The sequence below is a fragment of the Pundamilia nyererei genome, unplaced genomic scaffold, assembly GCF_000239375.1.
Source record: "Pundamilia nyererei isolate P.nyererei 1_Seehausen unplaced genomic scaffold, PunNye1.0 scaffold00109, whole genome shotgun sequence".
Classification (NCBI taxonomy): domain Eukaryota; kingdom Metazoa; phylum Chordata; class Actinopteri; order Cichliformes; family Cichlidae; genus Pundamilia; species Pundamilia nyererei.
In genome coordinates, this window is record NW_005187510.1 from 989,387 (window position 1) to 994,975 (window position 5,589).

General features: G+C 41.3%; 1 protein-coding gene across 2 annotated transcripts in view; it reads left to right on the forward strand.

The window, feature by feature from the left end:
* LOC102206784 (furin-like protease kpc-1) overlaps positions 1–5,589 on the forward strand; it is a 200,413-nt gene that overhangs the window by 20,846 nt on the left and 173,978 nt on the right. The window lies entirely within an intron of this gene.

Below are 5,589 nucleotides of genomic sequence, written 5' to 3' on the forward strand. Positions count from 1 at the left end.
AACACACACAGACACACAAACAGCCTGAAAGCAAAGGAGAGAAAGGAATTCCAAACTTTCCGATTCAGAGTTATCATCTGAATCAGTGTGCGTGTGATTAATTGAAGTAATTTATGCACAATCTCCAGTGACTCCATGTATGGTTCATGATTTCATTAAACTGTAACTTTAATTACTTTTCTACTATCGTAACTTTAGGTGAAAATAAATTCCCACCCTTAAATGTCTCACGTTTCGTAATGAGTCTTACATTTAATGGATTGCACAAATAATGTTTTGGGATGATGAACAATTGCGTATTTAGACGCTGCTTCTCCCTGCCAGCTGCCTTCATTTTTTTTCCATTACAGTCATTTTATTTTGGAATTTTGTTTCATTTAAAGAAATCTTATCGTTTAGTTTTGTAGCAAGTAAAAAAAAATGCTGCTATTGCAGCTTACTTGAACCCTCTGAAAACCCTTGAAACTTCTTTGCTTCCCAACTTATATAATGCACTTTATTTGCTTTCTTTTTTTTAGCTGAATACAGTTAATATTGTTGTGGGTTTATGGAAGACATGCTTATGTTGGGTTATGTGTTGTCAAACACAATTAGAGTGTGTTAGCTGAAGCAGCTGGCCTCCTGCCAGAGCCTTAGCAATAGTTCGTCCGCCCACCTCTGACCAGGCTTCCATCTTTACAAACACGTCTGCTGTTTTTTTTCCTTTGGATTGCATAGCAGGTGGGTTTGATAGCAGAACCCACCAGTTACTGCATCATATAAAGTTTAGTAGACTGCAAGGTTGCGACGGAGTTAAAATTAGCTTCGTGCGGCTTAATCTGCCCTTCACAGTTAGAATAGTATTTACAGTAGAATAGTATTTACAGGTAAAAAAGCCCTACTGTTGCTGAGATCCCATTTGCAGTGATGTGGTAGAGCGCTACTCACTGAGGTGTTTGTGTTACTCTGCAAAGCACCTGCATTTTGAAATGAAAGGTGAAATCACTGGTGCATCGTTGTGTAGCAAAAGCATAACGAGGCTGTGTTTTCACGAGATAGATCTACTCCTGTCAGGAGGTGGAATTAAACCGAGGGCTGTTTTACCTTTTAGAAATAGTTGTAACTATATTGTAATAACAGCTGAGCATTAAACTTGGCGTATTGATTAATAATGCTGTAAAACCACGGCAAACAAAATAAGACGCAACATAAAATATCATTTATACCTGTCTGTATATCATAACTGTTGCAAACTATTGAGGAGTCCTTTATAAAGAAAATAAATGAAAGGGAACTATTTAAATCTTCTTGACAGAAGAATAAGAAACATCTTTAATAAATTAGCACGATCTGCCGCAGCTGCTGCAGCTCATAGAAGCCTCAGTCTATTGTTTGCTGCATTGACACACACACAGTCACATTGAATGGAGATCCACAGTGGCATCTCAGAGGAGGAGGAGGTTTTGCCACTGTGTAATCCCAGCTGATGCAGCCCTCTGTCAGCAAGGCAGCAATCAGCTGTGGTATTAATCTCAATGCTAATGGCATCATTAGCAAAGCTGTGGAAAAACATACCAATGTGAGGGTTTAGAGACACATGGAGAAAGACCATAGATGCACATCTGGAAAATAAAGCACATGTAAAAATGCTGTTAACGAAGCAAAAACACAGACACATACACGCATGGTTTCTCTTCTGTCTCTCTGCGTGTGTATGTGTACGTAGTTTATTTGAAACCCCATTTCCCCTCAACGACTCTCTTCCGAACTGTCCTAACTATTGTACCTCTTGTGGTTTCATTCTCAAACGCGGAGACATGTTTCTGACCAAACTCTATATTGACCTTTTACCAAATGTCTCAGATACTAACCCCCTGCCATCTTTTGACACACACATTGGTTCCTGCTGGTGTACTACACACTTAATACACAGATACAGAAAGGCACTGTTCACAGCATGTTCCAGTCTTGTGATGACCTGGTTTGAATCTTCTTTTTAAAAAGAAATCTGTTTTAATATCTGTCTCATTAATCTGAGCTGTACAGGCACCTTATTGATGCAACACTCGAGACGACAGCTGCAAGCTGCAGACAGAAGTCAAGGAGAAAAGACATTACCGGCAGAACAAGTGTGAAGTTTTTCTTATATAAACTGAAAAAAATAAGCAGGGCGCTAAAAGATATTTATTATAGTGAGGATGCTATAATGATGAAAGGCCAAGGTCAGCTTTGGCAAATATAGGCTTTACCTTGCAGCTAGCAAAACATCTAAACTTTTAGTGATGCTTACCTAACTAGTGTAAGCTCATCAATAGGTAGTCTTATTTTTGCATAAAAAATGAAATATATTCTAAACAGCCACAGCTAAATTAAGATAGAGCATGCATTGTCCAGTTGTTGTCAAATGATGCTCGATCTCCTTGTGATTGAATATCGAGTTATTGAACGACCTCTAAAATTTGCAGTGTGTTAAATCCTTAAAAACATATAAAAGTGAAAATGTGCTAATAAATGTGATAGTTGTTGTAGTGTTTAAAATGTGACAGCAAATCGAAAAATATTTTTGTCAGTGCAAGTTTAGCCTTATATGTAGGGATGGGTATCGTTTAGATTTTATCCGATACCAGTACCAAACTGGTACTTTTGAAACGGTGCCGGTGCTTAAACGGTGCTCGAACCGGTGCTTAAAGAATGGAGAACACAAACTTTGTCCAAAAACCTCTCATGTTTAGCTGTTTTCCACTTTTCTTTGGTCATTTTAGCCTTTTTGGCCAGGGTGAAGGGAGCATCTGCCATCAAACAAGAAGACAGCCGCATGTACTGTAACTACGACGGTGTTTGCTAGTTCACCTTACATGCATTCATTTAATAGCGTGGTTAGCCTACTCAACGTAAATTACACACGTACAACATTAAGCTACTCATGCAGAGAAGAACGGGTGCTGCTGCCATCATCATCATCCGTCATCATTTCTGCTACACTGGCAGGGCTAGGGGCCAGGACTCTCCTCTTCGGGTTTTTGGGGGATGTTGCTAACTCCAGGTCCGAGTGCTTTCAGGTGCATCCTGCTTCTCACTTCTTCTATGTGCAAACTGTTTTGATGCATTTAAAATAAAAACCATATTAGATATATCCATTGAGCAATACAGATATTACTATTAAAATGATCAACTTTTATGTTCTTAAGTATGACTTAAGCAGAAATTCCCATTCATAAAACTTTATATGAAATTGTCGGAAATGTTTTGTTTATACTTAGAATTATCAATGAATTAGATAATTGTGTGAATTGGTTCCTTAATTGAACTTATATTTGATATTTGAAGCTCATATTTGAAGCAAGTAGTTGAAGCCACTACCATTGGGAGTGAATGATTCTGCTCTTTGACATATCGTGGGTGTTAGATACAGTAGGCATTATGCTAGTGGACATTGTGCAACCGGGAATGTCCACTAGCAACCAAACGTCAACACCAAAGTGATGCATGTCGTGCAAATCACTTTGTGTGGGCAGTAAACAACTCTTAACTCTGATGAACTTATTGATTCAACACCAGTGGGAGTGAAAGACACCGTTTACTGACATTTGACAGAGTGCTAGCTGCTAAGCCCCAACCACATTTAGCGGCTAACGCGTGGTTCGGGCTTCAATTCTTAGTTCTGAGAATAACTATAAATCTAGGAAACTGTTTTATAGATGGGGTCAGTGGTCACTGCAACTAAAGCTACTAAGTGTAATCCATTTGTCATTAATTTGATCATGAATGTTGTTAATTAATTTTACCAGTCGTTTACCTATCTGTTCACTACTGTGATTTTATTTTGTGACGATAGACTATACGACATTTGTAATCTACAAGGCCAGAATAATTGTTAGCTCGCAAAATAAAATCTTAATCTGTAATGTATTCACACTGATTTAGGAGCTTTAACAGAAGTTTGGAAGCTTTGTTTAATGCTAAGTTAAATCTAAGTTTGTTTGTTTTTTGCCTCATTTGTGCTCCATATTATTTTCCAAGCGGCATCAAAAAGGCTGTAAAGATAACTTGTCTAAAAGACAGAATATGAAGTTAAGAGCCTCACCCCAACCACCACTCTAATGCCGTTTGGGCTTATCTTATCATTTTTGTTGTTTGGGTTACCATCACCTGATTTACATTAGCTAACTTGCATATTTGTGTTCAGCTTTGCAAGCAGTATAATGTCTGTTTCAAATGTGAGGATTTCTCTCTCCCTCTCCCTCCCTCTTTCCAACCCACTCTTCTATCCACAAAGGACAGGAAAAACATTTGAATTTTCCCTCAATACTTTCTCACTGTTGAGACGTTTGTGTGTGTGTTTTTTCCCCCTCTCCTTATTTTTCTTTTTTTTTCCTCTCTTTTTTTTCTGCTATTTTTTTAAGACTCCAGTCACATCCGCAATCCCGCGGCCCTATAAGGAGCTTTCACGCTTTTTGGTTTGCTTTAGATGTTTAATACCCCTCTCTTTTGTGTCAGGCAGCCGGAGAGGCGTTAAGAAGCGCTGATAAACCCCACTTAGATCCCTTCCTGGCCCGTCACCCTGGCCTGCCGGGCCGCTTTAGCAGGGAACTGATCTGTGACGGCCTGCCACTCAAACTGAGCACTTCTGAAGGTTGACACAATGGAGTGAGCAACACACCAGAGGGCCCAGGGGTTGGTGGGGGAGGAGGAAGGAGGGAGGAATGAGGTAGAGGAGAGGAGGCCAAGAGGTGCCCTAAAAGAAGCCTAGAGGAGGGGCCAGAGTGTATCACGCTGTTATCTATTTCCTCTCTTTCAGCAGTTTTGCCCTCCCTCCCTTTACTGTGTGCTACTGTAGAGCTCCCCATCTTTCCTTGTTCGCCTTCTCTGCAACAGTAACACACACACACACACACACACACACACACAGAAAAAAAAACCCTCTTCTCTGTCGTTTTTCTCTCTGCGGTCAGGACTATCAGTCTGGCAGCTAGAGATGAGATTGAATGAAGAGGCAGACTTGGTGAGTGTGGTGGGAGGGTTGAGGACTAGATAGGAATCAGCAGTGCATTGCGGGGTCTGGTGACGGTGGTTCATGCGGTGTGCTCACTGCTGTGTGGCATAATGGGTCCAACCAGAGCCAGGCTAAGGCCGACGGTGCGTCAGGAAGCAAAGCTTTGAGATTGACAAGCTCAGGGAGGGGTTGGGGCTGCAGCGGAGGCAGCGACGGTGGGGTGATGCGGCCACTGCTGCTGCTATTGCCATCAGTTTCCCGTGGGGCCGTGGGTGGGTAGTGAAGCCCAAAATGTCAGCGCTGATATCTGTGCAGCTCGGCTCGGCTATCACACTGCTGCAGCTGCCTGCCATCCACCGCATCCACTCATTCATATAGAGACATGGGAGTATTGCACAGACACACACACTCACTCTCTCTCTCTAACACCCACAGTTTTCTTTCTGCGTTTCGTCAGCACCTTCCTTGTTCATTCATTTCAGTTCTATAGAGCCATTTTTGCACACAAACAAACACACACGTGCGCGCACACACACACACACTCTCACACGCACACTCACACTCTTCATGGGATGTCTTTAAACACACATTCATGCAGTTTTACTCCTTCCATCTCG